The 20,761-nt window shown below is 33.0% G+C and overlaps 1 protein-coding gene across 6 annotated transcripts in view; it reads left to right on the top strand.

Moving 5' to 3' along the window:
• Positions 1-20,761, top strand: part of LOC141450939 (zinc finger protein basonuclin-2-like) — a 368,549-nt gene that overhangs the window by 248,997 nt on the left and 98,791 nt on the right. The window lies entirely within an intron of this gene.

Below are 20,761 nucleotides of genomic sequence, written 5' to 3' on the forward strand. Positions count from 1 at the left end.
TAATATTTGGACTTAACACCTGTTAATCATTAAAAAGAATTAAGTTAAATTTAAATTATAAATTAGAAGGAAACAGATCTGAAATGCATTTCAATGCATAGATTTTTGTGTTTCTTAACCTTATTTTTTGAAAATTTTACTTTTTAAGGGAACGTAATTGGGCCAACTACTTGTTAGTTCAAATGTTATATACCCAAGAAAATTTAATTACTCCGATATTAAAAAGTCATGTGTGTTCACAGTATTTTTTGTTTAATGTATACTGTAAAGACTGGTTTACCTAATGTATCCTTCAATTTCACCTGTGTGTTTTAATATAACATCAAATAACCTGAAAGGCAACAGCACACCACTCTTACAAAGTGAGTACAATGTGAGAGGATTCTAAGCACCAAAAGTATTTAGCTTTTCAACATTTAACTTTAACCCAAGTTTATATACAAATAAAAAAAGATTTCCTTGTAAATCTTCAGTTTCAGTACATCTCATTTAAGTAATTACACTGCTTGGTTTTCATTCATTTCCTCTTGTACACAGTGTTGCACCCTTTTTCGGTTCAGTTTTCGCTCCTTTAATGTTATTGAAAACAGCTTCAAAAATAACTCAGGAAATTCATTTACTTTTACTTGACTTTGTACAGTTTTCTATTAAATTAAAAAAAGATTAAAGTATTTAAAAATACTTCTTTCAGCAATTATTAAAAAATAATATACGTATTATCTTATTTAATTTAGCGAAGCAAGTATAACTTGCATTGGAATTTGAAGTATTACTGTTTAACTTAGTCAAAGTATTAAAAATAAAAAAAATCAATATTTGGTAAATTCATACCTCATAAATACAAAATTTAAAATTATATTTTTAATTTTATCCTTCGAAGCATGAATATTATATCCTCGACCGGTTTCGAACTTCCATCCATCATTAGAGATAGATTATATTGTAACCTAAGAGAAACCATCTTACTTGCTGGGAGTGACTAATTTTACGCGATAGTGTTGAACATTTTTCTGAAAGATAACTTACTTAAAACTTATTAAAAATTATTAAACTTACTACAAATTTAGGCAGGATGATGGGGTTAGGATTTACCTACGTAACATTAAGGTGCTGTCCTGCACTTACTACTACTAGCAAGAACTATGGCAATCGTTTCAAATTATCAACACGTGAACTATCTTACGTTCTCACAACTTCCATTTTACAATTTTAAAACATTTCCGACGGATAAAACACATATATCCCTTAAATACCTACTAGGATTCTTTAATTTTAATTCAGCATTGGAATAAAATAAAAAATGGAAAGACGTTCACAAAGAAAGATTTGAAACCACCTACTTCCGTCATGTTCAAGGATCAGAAATAATTTATTTCCGGCATTTCTGAAAATCTGCACGACTGTAATTCTTCCACATTGGAAGACAAAGTAAAAAAAAAAATACTGAAAACATTAGTTTACAAAAACATTTACTGAACTTATTTAAAGTGTTTAAAGTATATAAAAGTTCATCTGCATCTCAATAGATCACCCAGCCTAATAGCATTTCCATCCATAATCTACAAAAATAAAATTGTAATTAGTAAATGTGTATTTAGCGAATTGGGGATTTTATTTCATTTATAATTAAAAAATAAGTTGGTCACTCTGCTTAGATAACCTTCCTTTACCAGCTGATCTAGCTGGTCAGTTACCGGCGGCCATCTTTAACTCGTTAGTCGTGTATCTTTATTAACGTGATTTTTAAAGTGAATATTAGTGTGTGTTAAAGTGAAATTCTATTTTATAAATTGTGTTTAAGTTATATTTAATGCGTGATATACAGTTTTAGTGCAAATAGTGTTGTGAATTGTTTTAACTAGTGTCAAGTGCTATTGGACTGGTGATCTATTGAGATGCTAATGGACTTTTATATTATTAAATAAGGTAAGACTTTATTACCAATTACTTATTTTAAATTTCAACTATATTTTTATTATTCTTGCATGAGAATAGCATGTTATCATTTAATTATTACTTACAAACTATTAATAGTGCTACGTCTTGACTACCTTCAGTGCTGGTAATTTCTTTAATTTTGAATGTAATACATAGTACTTGTGAAGTCTTGTTATGATTTCTTTACTATTACCTTTTTTATCGACTATAAATTCTAAAATATCGTTTTTGTTTCCATAAATGGTTATTTTTTTTAAATGGATTGTTATTCCTTTTTGATTTATTCCCATACTTTTCTTTTAATGCAATATAAGTTTAAAATTAGAATTCATGGTTTCTCCTAAATCTTTTTTTTTTTTGGAATTGATTTCCAAACCTTTTTGATGTATTAAATATTTAAGTAACGTAAAGTTTTTTAAAACCTGTGCATAATTAGTTTGATACCACCTATGGTATCTAAGTTAATTCAGTGTTAAACTTTACTGAACAAATGTTTGTTTCATTTGAAATTGGCCAGCGTAAGGGTCTTGTGACATCTAATAAATTCTAAAAAAAATATTAATGCAATAAAATTACTTAAATGATATTGTTATAAAATTTGAATAAAACACGTAACCTTTTTCGTAAGTTTCTAAATGGCTGAAATATGAATGAAATGTTGGGTATTCGTTGATTTTGTGTTCTTTTTGTCGTTTAATCAATCCTTATACTTAACTTTTTAAACTGTAAGTACTGGTTAAGGAGATAATAATAATAATTGCAGTGATTATGTAAGAAGTAGAATTACTGATTGTATTAGATCATTCAAAAACATTATGTCATTGTGGACCTACTTTCAATAATAACCATATATATATGTATATAAAAACAAAAAGCATAGTTGAATGTTAAAACTGAATAAAAGAAAATAATCTAAAGTTTAAAGAACAATGTAGAAAAAGATTGAATGATGAAGACAAAATAAATACAAACTAACAATATAGTGCGTTAAATGCCCTGAAGGTTTACCGAATAGTATGACCGCAAGGTCACCTGATGACCGAAATATTCTTACGTTGTTATATAGCAACACATAGGTTAACAAGTACCTCAGGCTGCCACAATTAGCATATAAAGATTTCTGTCTATTTATGTTCTCTCTCTTTTTTTGATTTTTTAATATGAAAAAGATAAAATGATCAGTCTTATGATGGAACGAACAGTCGGCAAGACTTAACCTCTCGCGTCTCACTCAGGAATTTACAAATATTATTTGATAATTTTTTTTTAAGGCCAAAATTTGAAATGTTCTTTATTGTTCTGTCAAGATTTATCATCAACATTGTTCTTTTCACAATCTCTGACATTAGAAATTAGGCACAAGATTTTTTATTTTTTAGAAGTAATCTTTCCTTCGGCAAATTTAGAAACTTGAATTTAGGCTTGTGATTCGTAACATTTTTACGCCTGTGTTTTTGGTTAGTAACTACTCTTACTAAACGTTTTTTGCGATATACTTACCGAAAAAGGACGAAGCGTTGAATTTAGTAGAGTAAAATGGTGAAATGTTAGCATGATAAAAGGGTGTGAATAAGGTGATAATTAACGGATAGCAAGATCTATTGGACTTGCATCTTTGGCAGCATACCCAATGGTGGTTTAATAAAGATGGCAACACTTCACCACCCAGAATGGGTGAGATGTCCTAGCTTTTTCTCTTAGTTTTGACGGTCAAATTGTCTTGCCACTTGTTACAATTTTTTTCGAGATTAGTAAAAAAAACCTTCGTTTATGCAATAGTTCCCCTAGCTAAAGAATTATGCAAAAGAATATAAGTTAGTTAGTTTAGTCGGTATAGCGGTTTACTAGAGCCAGAAGACTAGGTTCAAATTCAGGCATGCTGCCCTAAAAGCCTCTAGAATACACTTTGTAATCATGAAAGAGTTATCAAATCGACAGAACATTGTATAAAGACAGGCAGTGCACTGAGGCACTGAGAATGCTCCTGGCGCCAATGATCTTAGTTGTCTCTATCATCATTGCTATTCCACAAACCCGGACATATTTATTGCGTGTTATGTGAACTTTAATCTAGGAAATAAATGAAGTATATAGTGATTAAAAGAAGCGAAAAAAAACACAAAAAGAAATAAGAATCTAGAATGAGATAGAAAGATCTAGAAAGAGGTTTGACAGTAGAACTAGTGAATGCTAAGGTCACAATGTGACAAGGTCATCTTGTGAAACTTTGTAGTCTCATCGTACCGCTTCGAAGTGACAATTCAGTTGTTCGTGTGATTGATGAAGGCTTGTTATATACCTAGTCGCTGTTTGTGTTTGAAACTTAACTTAATTCTATCTAATTAAGTCTCGAAACAATTTTATACACTGTTAGACGTTTGACTGGTGAACTTGTATATATAATTAAAGATTTGTTTGCTTGTTTTTCATCAATACGTAATAAGAATTATCTATTCATTCTTGTTCAAAGAGACAATCCAACAATAATTAATTCATGTTCGAGTTGAAAACAGGCCATATTTCATAGAGTTCAAGGCTAGACAGAAATAATTCACCTCCACTGAATAGGAGCCTAAGAGCCTATTTAGCTTCTGTCCGTTCCCCTGATGTTCAGGTTTCTTTTTTTATATGTTAGAATGGTATCATCATTCCTCTCGAAACTTCACCGTTGATGACGCAATAAAGGGAACTAAATGAAATGTGCGTACTTCAGCTTGGCAAAATCTGTTTCAAAAAAAAAAAGGTTAATTATTGATTGAGCCATTTTAAAATTCAAATTTTATAGAGAAAGTAGGACGCCACGGTAGCCGAGCGGTTAGCGACGAGACCTGTAAAGCTAATATGTATTGTGGTACTGGGTTCGATTCCCGGTCTTAAGCCTTGGGATTTTATTTAATGGTTATTAAAAGAAATTGACAGTGAAGTATGTTTGCTAGTCGCCTCTGTCCACGACACCTAATTGGTAGTTGGACGTAAAGCCCCGCCTGAAAAAATAGGCGATTACTTTACTACTTACTACTACTTTTATAGAAAAGGTTTTAATTTGGACGGATCAAAGTTATAATTTAATTAGTAAAAGGTTTAATATAGACTTGTAACGTTTAGAAAGAAATAATGCTCGGAGTTTAAGCTTTAATTCTTATCGGATGTTAGCAAAAGATCTTTGAACAGTTAATATTGGAAGGATGTAAAGTAACCTCCTATAACTTCAACTTCTTGAGAAACGAATAAGTGGTCTGTCTTGCGAAGGAAGCCAACTTCTACCACTTTTTATACCCAGCAATGATCGCTAAAGAAGATAAGACTAATCAATTTATTACAAAAATGCAATGAAATCATTTAAAGTTTCATTTTTCCTATGCATGAGTAAATTTAGAGGCGTTTTAATACTTTTAAATGTTAATAAGGATACCAAATTTTAAATTTTGGCGAGAATCGATTGGGTTGGGTTCAACTGCTGGATAATATTGTTGATTTTAGTCATCATACAAGCAAAGTCATTTTTACCAATATCGGATTTGCGTAATCAGAGGTTGTTTCATCGGTTTGGTGTTAGAGAATTTGACTGAGTTAGAAGGGTTTCTTGGTATATATGGCGTTACTCAAAATTTTAATAAGAGCCTCATTTCAATAAGCCTCCGGACAGTGTTCTCTCGTTACAGACAATAAATTTATGGTTTATTCAAGTTTTGGGGAATAGACGTGACACCAAATAATCTCCCTCATTCATCAGACAGTGTTGTTTATTAGAAACATATTGTAAGTCAAATCCTCAACAACCATCAGACGAATCAGGCTCTGATGATGTCAGTAAAAGCCTAAACCAATCAGTAATAGTAAAAATATCGACCAATCCAATTAAAGTAGTAATTAAGGGGGGGTGAAGTTAAGCAGTTTTCTATTGGCTCTTTTTTTGAAAAATCAGAATTAAATATATGTAAAATATAGAGCATTTGTATCTGAATTATTGGAATATTAGACCATTAAAAGTGCAATTGTTATCAAAGGCTTTGTTTAGTATTTTTTAATTGTATAGGCTAAGAGAATTACCAAATGGATTCATTTTTTATGTGATTATTGCTAGTCCTACTAATTTTGAATTTTGAAATTTTGTCAGAGGACAAAATGCTTTTTAAAACTCTGGGTAAGCTTTATATGAACCCACTTCCATTAAATTATCTTATTCTTTGTAGGTAAGAATGGAGAGTGAGTGATATTCTAGTGATAAGCACCTAGACGATGCTGGCTGTATGGCGGAAGCCAATGCCAAAAAAAGAAAACAAACAAAAAAAAAATCTTATTCTTTGCATAATATTGAAGCCAACTAGTTATTTTTTGGTAAAAATTCATAGTTTTATAGAACATGAATTAATTTAGGAAAACAACGACGGCGCATCAGTGTAAACGCTTGATTTTTTTAAAATACTTTTGTTTTATGTCTGGAGTATGTTCATTGCAAGATCATCATTGGGAAATCGCTAGTGAAACTTTGTTTTTTTGGGGGGAAACTGGCTTTGCTATAAAGATGCAAGGGTTCCTTAAAACTTTGCAATACTTTATGTAACTAACATTTGTTTGTTTAAAAAGTTTGCTGGGATTTCTAGTTCTTCTTTAGTACCAACATTTTATCAAAATGAATTTTTCTCTGCTTTATATTGCAGTCAAGAAATAATTTAATAAAAATTCAGTGCTTAAGGAAAAATGTATCAAATATATGAAACAGAAGCCTGCATAAGTTTTTGAAACAGTTAGGTAGATATGCTTCAGGCGTATCTTGAGCAGTTATTTAAGTTTACGCTTGAGACTTCCAGCGTAAAGGCCCCAGCGTTAGCGCAAAGTTAGTTTTAATTAATGACTTTCACAGAGACAGTGAATAGTATAAAAAAAAGTGGTTTCACTGCTGCCGATGTAGCTCACACTGAACTTCACAGCGTGGGAGGTGCTCATACCCTGAGGATCGCTACTTCCCAAATCCATTCATAACCCTTCACTCCTATCTACATTCTGACCAACTGTCTCTCTCTTACTATGCTTCAAACATCTTTCTATCTCTTTCTGGTTTTGATTTATCTTCAAGGCCTTCTTGTTATGTTTTATTCAAAACTAATACACTATTGTCCGTGCTTGTGTTTTTTTTTGTTTTTTTTATTCGGAGTTTCATTGCGGTAATATCGATGCAGGCAAAATAATCGTAACTAAACTTAAATGCCATGGCTTTTAAAATTTTATCAATATTTAGAGCCTGTATTATGAACGTCCGAATTTGTAACATTTGAAATATTCATGTAACTAATTGGTTATTGGATAATAAAACATATCCTAGAGCTGTTAGCGTGGTTATTTAAATACCTTTAGGTTAATGTACACTGGTGTTCTTATTTTGGTTTAGTTTTCTAGACTTTGGTGCATACAGAGATATTTAAAGTTGTGAAGCTTTACGTGTAAACTTACTGTGCTTAAGGTTCAATAACAACTTTTGGCGATCGGTATAATCAGTTCATGAAAATAATTACTAATTGTTGCCAACAAATTTTTTAAAAGTCACTCGACTTTTTCTTCAACTAAATGCTGAAACAGTTTATTAAATTTGAACGTTATTATAAATAATATTATCGAAAATATGGTTTAGACCAGCAGTGCTGGATGGTTATTGGCGAAATCTTTACACCAAACTGATAATTCTAACTTCTCTAGTTGAAGGAAATTCCAAAACCGGTAGAGGAAGCAATAATTAAATCCAAACTCGAGGAAACCAAATGAAAAACATCAACGATTTTGAAAAATTTTCAAGTATTTAGTCGAATATTTGTAAATGTATGAACCAGGGAGTCCTAAAGGCGCTAACGATCTTAGCAGGCGATGCGCCCGGGAAAAAAGTTGGCTCAAAACAATCTGTACTATTCCCTTGCTCAAAAAAAATTACTAAAAGCTAAACATTTAGTAAATATTTGTCAAGAAACTGGTTGCATACATTTTTGACTTGTTTACAAAATTATAATAAAACATGCTAATGTGCCGTCGCTAGTTAATTGTTTATGCGCATAATTATATGAATTGAAAAGGTATATTATTAAATAGTCTTATAACTTGGAGGTGCCAAGGTGACACAACACTAATTATTATATAACGACATTTTTCAATGTAGCAGAAATATTTATCCAACGAAATTATGTTCATTTTACGTAATCTCTATAGAGTTATGTTCAATGGTTTAATTCATAACAGCGGTTTGATATTTTTTATAGTTTTTTAATTATTAAACGTGATTTCAACATAAATTTAAGGCCACTTATTATTTTGTCTTTTTAAATAGTTGCAACTTTACAGTGAAAAAAATTGTCCTTGCTTAATTTAAGAATCGTTTTCAATATTGCAACCTATTTCACATTTTCACGAAGTTGAGAATGTTTTCAGTAGGTGGGTTTTCAGCGTTTCTTCAAATTCCCACTTTCATTGGTTCCTGCGTAGCTTTTTTATTTTTTCTTCTAGTTTCTGTACAGATGAAAGGCGTTCTTTAGATAAGGGACCGCGCTCAGTCAACTCAATCGCTACTGATTTTCTGAACTGTCTTGAATCATACGCTAGTAAAAGTTACCAAACTCTCCCTTAATTAAGGAGTTTAACTCTAATCCTTTCACAAAAATTATTATTTTTTTTTTTCAGGATTTTTCCTCAACCTTTAGGTTTCCTCAGATCAATTTCCCTTCACACATACACCAACAATGTAGTGCATTGCAGGAACCATAGTTACCCTATTCAATTCAATCCTTACTATTTCTCCAGTGCGCTCTGTCCATCGCGTCTTGCTCGTACAGCCCTCGTCGATACCATTTTGCCACCTGTTCCTAGGCCAGCCTCTTTTCCGCGTACCTGGCAGGCTCCATTGCATCACAGTCTTCGGCATCCTTTAACACGTGGCCGAACCATATCAGTTTCTTCTTTTCCATTTCTTCTGTTACTGTGCTATGCTTCTCTACTATTTTTCTTATATCCGCATTCCTCCTCCTCTCTCTGCGGGATATTCTCACGGAACGCCTTCAGAAATCCATTTCAGTTGCCTCTATCTTTTTCCGCATGTTTCTTGCAGAGCAAGATGCTTTGAACTAACGCTTCTTAAATATGCCTCTTGGTGCTGATCTGGACATTGTTGCTACAGAAAATAAAGTAATGCCTACTATATCAGCTTTACCTCTAACTAAACATTATATATCTTAAGAAATAATATGACTAAAGACCATTTAAAATTCAAAACCTCATCGAATCCAACACTCTCAATACATCTAAGATTTGCAAGTCCAAGACTATTTCTTTTATCTTTAGCACACCTTTGTTCTAAAGCAGGTGTGCACAGCTTGTGGGCCCTCGGGCGGCCACATGCTGCCAGCTAGTATCTTCACTGCGGCCTGCTTGCTACATTTTCCGCCCAAACTAGTGTGGAAAATTTTATTTTTATCTTCTTAGTTCGAGCAAAGTATTGCGATGGTTACAAAAAAAAGTCTCTAAGTTAAGTTTTTACCCTAAATTGCACTTAAAGAAACCACCTATACAGTTAATATCTCTCGTTGAGTTCATTGCGTTGTCGTTGCAATTAAAATGAAGTCAAAGGATTCCATGCTAGGTATTGCGATTTTGTAAGCAAATCTATCCAGACAGATCTGCAGCTAAGTGACCAATGAAATTATGTAATTTAAATTTTTAACAGTAATAAAACTAATTAAATTCATATAAGTAAATAAAAATACTAAATTTCCATTATTTACATAAAAATGAACATGTGATATTGTTAGTATCTTGATGGCAATTGAAAATCGTGGCCTAATTCTGTTTGCCGTTACCTTTAAGATTTATTATCCCCATCATTAATATTACTTTTTTATGGAATCTCCTGTTCTGAGGTCCAATGAAGGCCCTCAGTTACACTAAATTACTTCAATTATTCTGTCCATATACGAGGGTCGTTTGAAAAGTCCGTGCAAAAATAAAAACTACTTAATTTTTTGGGGTAAACCTTTTTTATTTTTCAACATAGTCTCCTTTTAGGCTTATACACTTCGTCCAACGCTGCTCTAGTTTGTTGATCCCTTCCGAATAATAGGATTTGTCCAAGTCTAAAAAATAGCCATTCGTTTCTGCAATCACCTCCTCGTTTGAATAAAATCTTTTTCCCGCCAGCCATTTCTTCATATTGGGGAACAAATAGTAGTCCGAGGGAGCCAAGTCTGGAGAATAGGGGGGATGTGAAACGAGTTGGAACCCTATTTCCATTAATTTTGCGACCACAACTGCTGAGGTGTGAGCTGGTGCGTTGTCGTGATGGACAAGGACTTTTTTGTGGGCCAATCGTGGGCGTTTTTCTTGCAGCTCGGTTTTCAAACGGTCCAATAACGATGAATAATATGCACCTGTAATAGTTTTACCCTTTTCCAGATAGCCGATGAGGATTATTCCTTGCGAATCCCAAAAGACAGTCGCCATAATCTTTCCGGCCGTTCGCCTTTTTTGGCGCAGATTCCCCCTTGGTAACCCATTGTTTAGATTGTTCTTTGGTCTCAGGAGTGTAGTGATGTATCCATGTTTCATCCACAGTGACGAAACGACGCTTAAAGTCCTGCGGATTCTTCTGGAACAGCTGCAAACCGTCCTTGCAACACTTCACACGATTTCGTTTTTGGTCAAGCGTGAGCAATCGCGGCACCCATCTTGCGGATAGCTTTGTCATGTCCAAATGTTGATGCAAAATATTATGTACCCATTCATTCGAGATGCCCACAGCACTAGCAATCTCACGCACCTTCACTCTTCTGTCATCCATCACCATATCATGGATTTTATCAATGATTTCTGGAGTAGTAACCTCAACAGGGCATCCAGAACGTTCAGCGTCACTTGTGCCCATATGGCCACTCTGAAAATTTTGAAACCACTTATAAACTGTTCTAATCGAAGGTGCAGAGTCACCATAATGTTTATCAAGCTTCTCTTTAGTCTCCTGAGGCGTTTTGCCTTTCATAAAGTAGTGTTTAATCAACAACACACGAAATTCTTTTTCGTCCATTTTTTGCAAATCACTCGACTTCCTCGATTCAAACGAATGCCAAACACAAAGAAATAGACCGATCTGGCTGAAACTTGGTGTGTGTTCTTCCAAGAGATGCTACTAACTAAACATAACCTCGATCGATACGCGCCAGTAGTGCTATTTCTCTGACTTTGCACGGACTTTTCAAACGACCCTCGTATTTCTCTAAATCATTTTTCCTTAGGCAGTCTCCTAAATGAGTGCGATTACATTGCTCCCCGGTTTCAACTTTTATGTTGACATGTAGATTTTTTTCACTTTTCACAGCAAAGAATCTGACTTTAACCTTTTAGGCTTTAATGATTGACTTAATACTAATCAAAACGTTGGCAGAAGGAGTTGTAGCTTTCAAAAATTGAACAAAACTTGATGACCCTTCGAAAAATCATTTCTTTTCATCATCCCTAATCGTCTTTTCTCTTTCCAGCTCTTTGTTACTGAAATAAGCCAATTGACATTGTACAAAATTCAAAACTAAAAATTGAATTCGCCTTGAGTCGTGTTAATGTAAACTGCAGACTATTTATTTAGAACTGTAACACAAAATATTCTTGCGTAATTCAAAATTTCTCCAGGTGTTTTAGAGCTAATAATTTTCGCACTTTGTTTTTTAAAGAAGTTCTGAAAAAGAAAATGAGACAAAATTGTTACTTATGCGCGTCTAAGAGAACTATTATTTACTAAAGTGAGATAGGATTGCGTTTATATATATTTCCCACACGTTGTGATTATATTCTTTCTATTGAGAAGAGATATTTAAGGACTATTTAATGGTAAATTAAAATAGAATATTTTCTTGGCGAGTGTATGTATCTGTAGTGGGACATTATTTAAGGAAAAATGTTTTAACGTAGTTATTTATATTATTATTTTTTATTTTTCCCCTGTCTTGAGGTCTTGACCTTATATCTGTGTGGTTCAATAGAACTAAATTATCGTATATTTCTTTTTAGTGAGTGCAACCTGTGTGTGTTACAGGACCCAGGGGGTCTATTCTAGTTCTCACACTGTCCAAACCTGGATTTTATATATACTGCTGGAACTCGACTCCAGGGGGCTCTTACTATATAGACTCTTCTATACTGTGTCAACCGTGTACTATTTTTATAAATGACCATCTTGTAGCTGTTATAATCTTATAGAAATATTTAATTTGTATCAAATTGTTTTAATTTTTATAATCAAATAAATAAAAATCAGAACTTCCAAATTTCGTTTTAAATTCCGCAAAACAATAATTTTAATGCTATCCTCTTAGAATCAGCTCTACACAATTTTTTTTTTAAATTTTGTAACCATTTATCATTTTGAACCACACTATTACAAAATTTCTTGTGATAAACCTATAGTAGCGTATGCGAAATCAATTACTAAATTGTAAAGAAAACACTGTCATTCAGAAAACCGGTGTATATACAGGGTGTTCATTTTAAGACGACTCAAATCCATTTCATGCTTAAACGGTTGATCTGAGCGAAAAAATGGTAGAGGAAAAATTTGTTGCCCGTCACCTCTAGTTTCAGAATATGTAAATTGATTTTAAATCCCTGCCCGCATACGCGGCTGACGCGCGACCAAAAGTGAGGGTTTGCAGTTGACCCCCATTTTCATATAACAGTTTTAAAGAGTATAAAAAGTTATGAGAGAAACCGGACACCGCAATTCGATATCTTAAAAATTAAAGGTGCTAGGCCATTTCAAAATCTGGTATTTATTAATCATATTTCAATATACCTCAGGTACAGAGAGCAGCTGATAACCTCCTGGCTAACCTGGTTTGCGAGTCACAGGAGGCACCTTTGAAGGCACAGTAAATAAGTTCACAAGTTGAGTAAAGTGCATTATTTGATAAATTAAGGAATAAGTTTGAGCCTTTACATGAAAGATATTGATCACTTAAATATGTGGCAGGAGGTTTCCAATTTTTTTGGTAATTAAACGCAACTCTCCCAAAATTACCAAATAATTATTAAACCTTCTTGTTTGTAACAGATGTAAAATTAATTTTTAGCCATTTTGTGTATGCTTGAGAACATCTAAAGCTCTTAACATTTGATTTTTCTTAGAAAAATCACTCGGAAAACTACTTACTTCCCGATATTAAGAAAAATACTAGCTTTACTGCCTTGGCAATATTTTTAGTAGAAAGGGGATGAAAAAATACATAAGAATAACCTATCGCGTGCTCTTCTTTCTCTTTGATAACAAGTTAAAAAATTGAAATACGATTAATAAATACCAGATTTTGAAATGGCCTAGCACCTTTAATTTTTAAGATATCGAATTGCGGTGTCCGGTTTCTCTCATAACTTTTTATACTCTTTAAAACTGTTATATGAAAATGGGGGTCAACTGCAAACCCTCACTTTTGGTCGCGCGTCAGCCGCGTATGCGGGCAGGAATTTAAAATCAATTTACATATTCTGAAACTAGAGGTGACGAGCAACAAAGTTTTCCTCTACCATTTTTTGCTCAGATTAACCGTTTAGGCATGAAATGGATTTGAGCCGTCCTAAAATGAACACCCTGTATATTGCAAGTTGCATTTTTTAGAGCAATTCTGCTAGTTCACTTTTAAATGAATTTTTGTTTATTTTTTATGAGTTAAAATGTAATTATTTTTTAACATATATATATAATCAAGACCGAGCAGAACAAAAATAAAGTTGAAGTAGTCGCAGAACAAAAGGGACACCTAGTGGGGTCCCCGTTGGGTATTGTACAGGCAGTACTAAAAGAAGAAGCTGTGCGCAGGTAGGCAGTTAGAGTTCTCCATTACAAACACAGGTACATTTTCTATACGGTTAATTATATTTGAACACAAAAGGCGACTTTAATTACATCTTAATGTCACTCTAGAGTATTAATTATGGTTATTAATGAAGTGTCACAGGAGCGGGCCGATAGGAGACAAAACTTGGAGGCTAGAGGATGATGAGTTTTGGGATCCGTGCGCACAAAGAGATACCCCAGTCTAGGCGGTTACTCTTCTTCTTTTTTTTAACCTTTGTCGTCGTTGGTTGTTGTTGTATGGTAGTTGGGTCGATTCTGTCTGTGTATAAGTCACCACTCTGCAACTATTGTCTGCTAGATGACAAGCTAGATGGGGGCCATACAAAAAAAAAAAGACTAAGACTAGAGTCTCCTTGTGACGGTTCAAAACAATTTGCCATGACTACACTGATCTCAAAGATTGTTATACTTAATTTAAATTATTTACTGAAACAGCTGATTACGTTTTTTTTTTCTCGTATAACCGAAAAACAAATATTTGTTTTGCTTTATTTTTAACACTCGCCCCCTCCAAAAATAGAACTGTACTGAAAAGAACCAGGTTTTTTAGTTCCCTTTCCCAGGGGTTTAAAATTGGTCGTTATTGGTAAAAAGAAAATCAAAGAAACTTCAGATGTTATATTTCGTTCAGATGTTATCAGAAGCGAAATATCACGTTATGAAATATCTTTTAGATATTTCGCGATTTATTTTTCTGAAAAAATGTTTTAATAAAAGTGATAATTACAAATTTTATGTAATTATCACTGGTTGTGCCAGAAGTGTTGATACGTTTTTCGGTAATTTTGATTTGCGTGATAATTTTACGATTGTTGGAAGTGCATGTACAATTAATATAAAAATATAAGGCACGATGAATTAAGTTGACAATATTTGACGGAAATCTTTAGAAAGTATTTCTTTTAAAATTTTTATTGTTTTTTTTCTTAGCATTGGCTTCCGCCATGCAGCCAGCATCGTCTAGATGCTTATCACTAGAATATCACTCACTCTCCATTCTTACTTATTAAATACATTCGCTTCACACATTCATCCCTCTACTATATCCAACTATTTACATATACTACAACTAATGGATGGATCAGTACTCTATATTCCTGCCATCCTTATAGCTTAACCGAAATTAAAATCACGTAATCCTTCTCTAATCATTTTCTTCCATTCATTCTCTAACTTTTAAATAAACTCATATTTCATTGTTAGCTCTGCTATAGATTTAAGCACATAAATGTTGCTGGAGAATATAATGTCTTCGTAGCGAAATGGTGCATCTAAATACCTGTATACAGGGTGTCCCAAGCTATATGGATAACGACTTTTTCTCGGAAACTAAGATAGCTAGAAAAAAACTAAAAAATACGTGTTCCCTTAGTTTTTTGTTAGGAATCCAAATTTACTTTGTAAATTTTTTTCGGTGCTTCCAGAAGAGAGATACAGACACCAACATCATTTTTTCAAATGGGAAGGTGCGGTTTTTATTTTAGAAATAGATTCCTCTATTTTTTTAAAGAAAAATTTACTTAAATGGTTTTTTTCTGTGTGTGATATTTTAGAAGTTATGAATGAAAACATGATTCTTATAAGAAATGTCAAAATGATAATACTATAACGGTTTTTTGATTGAATAAGAAGAAAAGTACTATTTTATTATAAATTTTACTCCTCAATAATATTACAGATCATGCTCGAAATGGCCTCCACCATTAGAGATGCATAGACATGCACTTTCCTGCCAATTGTCCCTTACTGCCAAAGAAATAGTTTCGGCTTTAACCGAGTTACCGGCAACTATTATTCTCTGCTTTAGTTCATCTACAGATGCAATCCCGGCTTGATTCTGATGCACCTAGATTTAGAAATGCTTTTAGATAAGCAGAAATAAGGAAAGAAAGAAAAAAGTTATGAATAATTACCTTGTTTTTCAGGTATCCCCAAAGGAAATAGTCCATAGGTGTCAAATCTGGTGAACGAGGTGGCCACTGAATCGCCCCCTGTGTCGATATAACACGCCCATCAAATTTCCTATCGAGATATCTCTTTACATGCCTGATGGTGTAATATTAATGAGGAGTAAAATTTATAATAAAATAGTATTTAAGCTTGTACATTGTAGAAACCTGTAAAATGGTAGTTGTCCTAAGTTTGGGGATGAAAACGAATATCGTTGGAGCCTTTTTTTGGAGAAAATGAACAATTTCATTGAGAAAATTGCATTTCTTTTTTTTGAATGATTTCTGGCAAACCTTAACATCAAAAGTGACAGGCATTAAGCGGAATTTTATACACGACTTCTACTTTACTTTCATGTATTATTCTGTTCAGAGAAACAAAACGTACGATAAATCAACGACGGTAAATCGCAGACAGTTTAAATTCTACATTTACATTTTACTGAAACGTTAAATATAAACGATAGACTACGCTCTGGAACCATTTTAGTTTTAGTTTTTACGGATCTTAAACTTGTACTTTCAATAAAAAGTTAGTTTCGAAAATGTTTAACAATTGCAAATGAGATTCTTCTCACTTAAGAAGCAATCGGTTTTCTATTTCATGCAATAAAACAATTAATAATTACAAAAAATAACCGAGAATAAAAAAAGCTGATTGTGGAGACCATTAAAGCTTCTGTCTTCCCTCAACTATGTTTCAGTATGTACTGACAGAGTGCCTTGTAACTGTGTGTGTCTGTGGCATCCCCTCACGTTTTATATTGAGGTAATTTGTCCCCTTGAATCCCTCGAGTAGCTCTCAGCCAGAAAGGGAGCAGCGAACTGGCAGGAGGACAACAACAACATTCAACAAGTCCTACAGAATGTGTCACCCCTTAGATAAAAAAAAAAGAAGAGAAAACAACCTATTCACCCCCGCAGACAATAAAGAAAAGAGAAGAAATCCCATTTAACTTTTTTATTGGATGGAGGGTTCTTTCTTGGAGGTGGGTTTTCTTGTTGACTCCAGAATTACCTTAATTATCTCAAGTCGAAATCTATAGCAATTATGTTGTAGTCAACCTTTTTTTTTGTTTAATCATTTGATTGTGTCTATCTTTTTTGATTATTTTTTTTCTATTTAACCTCCATGCACTTGTAATTTTTAAAGACGGAACTTATTAAGTTTTTTAGCTGTGCCAGGAAAGCTTCGATCACTTTTTAGAAAATAATTTGTGCAACTTAACCCGAAAGTATTATCGAATCCCAGACGTGATAAGCCACCTTTTTTTATTTATTTCTAGCGAAGAAATCAGTCTACAGGGTGTATACGGAGGAATAATAATTGTGAAAAAATAAAATGGTTACTAAAATGGTAAAAATTGATATTTGAGTAAATTAGTAATGAAAAGTCAGTTCGCAAAATCTCTGTTTACTGCATTTACATCCCTCTGTTCGAGGTAGGGTTTTATTAAAAACCAAAAAAATCCATATGATCTTGAAGCTCAATAAATGCGCAACTTTTTCTGATTATGTGATTCCTTGATTCATTAACCATTAAGAAAATGCAGCTGAAAATTTTAACAAAAATCATCGAGAACGAAATTTTTAGACTTTCAAGTAAAAGTTTCATTGTTATAAGAATCGTTTTGAGGCTCTGTACCAAGCAGATTTATAGGAAATTTAATGCTCTTTCGTTTGGAATAAGCAGATTTGTTGTAGGATAAAGGATAGAAAAGTTACGGCCGTTTTTATGGTGAAAAACGCGAGTATGGTCGGAAAAGTTAAAAATGCAAATATCTTGGTCACTATTGAGAATCGGGCCAAAGTGAAGAGAATATTTTTTGTTGCATTTGAGCTGCTGAATCACCTCCCGAAGTTTCGACCACTCCTCCGTATACACCCTGTATAGTTTAAAAGAATGAACCAATTGGTTTTCACAGGGTTTTTAACTAATTTACTCATTTAATCTACAGTGGAGTCTCGGTTATCCGTCATGACCGCGGACCGGACACGTGACGGATAGTCGAATAGACGGATAATGGAAAAAACAGGAAAATTTCCAGATTCTTTTTGTTTAACGTGTATAAAACTTTGTATTAACTGGTGTACATATTTTATACGTTTATACGCTTAAGCCTTAAAGGGCAGGTATCTTTCATTATTCAATTCATTCTATTGTGCATTAAAATCGTTTTTGTGGGCGGTTTGGTTTGTGGTTGATCTTTTTAGGAAAAAATCCACGAACTGTCGAATGATGGACACGAGTATGTACCTAAAAGACGAAGGAAAAAATCTCAAAAGAAAATATTCACACTCTGCGTTGAACGGGGATGTGTAAAAAAATAAATAATTTTTTTTTTTTTAATTTTTAAATACTGAGGACAGTGACGGTTAATTGGAATAGACGGATAAAAGTGTGACGGATAACCGAGACTCCACTGTATACCTTATTTACCAAGAAAGTGTCAAGTGGTTGTAAAAGGAGGGACATTGTTACTTTTCTTGGTTTAATTCTTGGCTATCATCCAGGAAGTGCTTCTTTTGTCCACCATCTCAAGATGTTTGTTCTCCTTCGTTTTAGACGCTTTTCTCTCAATTCTCATTTCGAAAATTTTTCTAGCTGAATCTAAGTTACCTGGATTTTGTAGACGTGGTCTAATCACTTCAACTGTGTTTAATTCTTAGAGCATTCGCTCTTCAAAATGCTACAAATAGTGGTGAAGTGTTATGGCTTATTTGATCTTTCTTTGCCTACTCCTTAAATTTCAAATGAATGATGCTTTTTGTGTATCCAAAAAGTTGTTTAGGATGCAAAGATTTTCTGATACCAGTTTTTTAGCTGAAGTATTGCCAATCAGATTTAAATGGCTCTTGTGCGGACATCTGTTTGTATCCATTATCAATGTGAAACATTGTTTGCACAATAAAAGATCCTAAATAACTTAAAACCTTCTACTTTTTCAAAATTTATTTTCAAGAGGGATTCCTGACGAGAATATAGTTCCATAAAATTTCAGCATTCTCCGGAAGTGAAGCCTCTTCAGTGTGCTAGATATCCTAAATATAACAATAAACTTGGAGAACAGAGTATTATAAAGACAATGTAAAGTGATCTCCTGGCTTCAGATAGGCCTCATAAATTGTTCTGCCGTCTATTCTAGACGGAACATTCCAAGTAATTACTGGGTTCATCATCCGGTATCGCACCAGATCAAAAAAAAAAAAATACTTGAGGTAAAAATGATATTAAAATAAATTATTCGCCACTATCACAAGGCAAATTTTGAGGTAGAAAAGCAAAATAAGGCATTTCGCTATGAATAGAATCTTGAGTTAATATTAAACGTTAGATTTTGAAAAAATCTGTAGAGATTTAGAAATAATTAGAAACAGAAACAAAAAAATATTAGATATTTCTAATAAAACTATGATTTAATTGCGACTTCAATAAATTATACAGTTGGTAGTTATCAATTTATGGTTAATAATTTATTAACGCGTGATAAAAACTATTTTGTGACCCATATAATTATCTGACAATTATTCAACTCTGTTCACTCTATTTATGGTAAACAAAAACAAAAAATAGAAATGGTAACCATTTTTAGTGGGACATATACAGTAATTATTACGGCTCAATTGCTGGGATGTCGTTTATTAAAAAATATAAATTTAAATAAAAAAGAAATGAAATCAGCCGATTGGTATCTAGGAGACGAAGGGAAATCAAATCTTTGAGATCAATTTTTTGAATCGGTGTCCGTATACAAGTTTGATAAAGATCAACACACCAATTATCCAATCAGCTTCTTCTACGTAGAAAATTGATCCGCTTTTTTTTTCTTATTACTGTTTATTTTTTTAGTTTTAGTTTTTTAACTTGATGTAAAAGAAGTTTAGGAAATTGTAGTTTTCGTTTAAGTACTTAATCTTATGTTTTATTGGCCCAATAATATTATAAAATTATTTTTCAAGTATTCTAAGGTGATATTTTGCAAAATTATTACTTTCATGGACATAACTTTCTCTTAAATTTACTACGAATTTAATTTTTTGTTGAAATTTAGAATTAGAACATTGTCAAACTGTGTTAAAATGGTATTGCAAAAAGAAGCGTGACTTCTAAGTTCCTTTAGAACCCAAGGATTGGTTGCTCCTTTTGACCCAATTAAACCCAATATTCTCATAGAAAAAGTTTCAAACCGAAGTGGTGAGGCTAACAAACCTACTTTGGACCCATGTTCAAGTGACACTTTCCGTACTAATATTCTTCAAACGCTTACATTTTTTTATTAAACATTTTATTAGCATAAATGCAAAAGTTTATTTTAGGGTTTCAACTGCGACTCTTTAATCAGATATTGAGTACTCAATTTTTTGTTATCATTTGTTTTTTTGAGTTATACTGAGCATGCGCGTACACGTAGACCAACAGACTGTTTAAACATCTCTAAACTTTGTCCCTTTAAACAGTGGCATTTGTAAGATTTAAAAAAAATAATAAATGATAAATTGTAATGTACATCCTATTGGATAATCGTGTTTCCGTCGGTGAAGCGTTTATTGTATGTGAAATCGAAGGAAAAGGTGCGTCTTCGATCAGCGTTGTTATCCGGTTGGTTTTGAAAATGTTAATGTGGTGATTTGGCCAAGGAAAGATATGCAGGTTAAGAACGGCTTAAATATTGTGACTTGTCTTTACTAAGAGTTGTCGAATCTATTCCATCCTTAAAGGCTATTCGATCATACATTTGCTGCAGGTCTGGCTGTATCTGCAAAAACCTTTATTAATCCAGTACTACTTATTTTTTTGGAAGGGGAATCTCTTAGGGCGGCGTAGAGTAGAGATTTACTAATTTTACTAAAAAAACATCACTTGCTTTTCTGTAAATTAATGCACAAAATGTTACATTTCGAGAAGTGGATTTGTAAGAGAAATTATAAGACAGGTTCTGGATGGTTGCCAACGACATTTAAAACAAGTTTATCTGCAGTTTTCTCGAGCTATGAAGCAACA

This window comes from Rhodnius prolixus, unplaced genomic scaffold, assembly GCF_049639745.1.
Source record: "Rhodnius prolixus isolate KJV_2025 unplaced genomic scaffold, Rpr scaffold_8, whole genome shotgun sequence".
Taxonomy (NCBI): Eukaryota; Metazoa; Arthropoda; class Insecta; order Hemiptera; family Reduviidae; genus Rhodnius; species Rhodnius prolixus.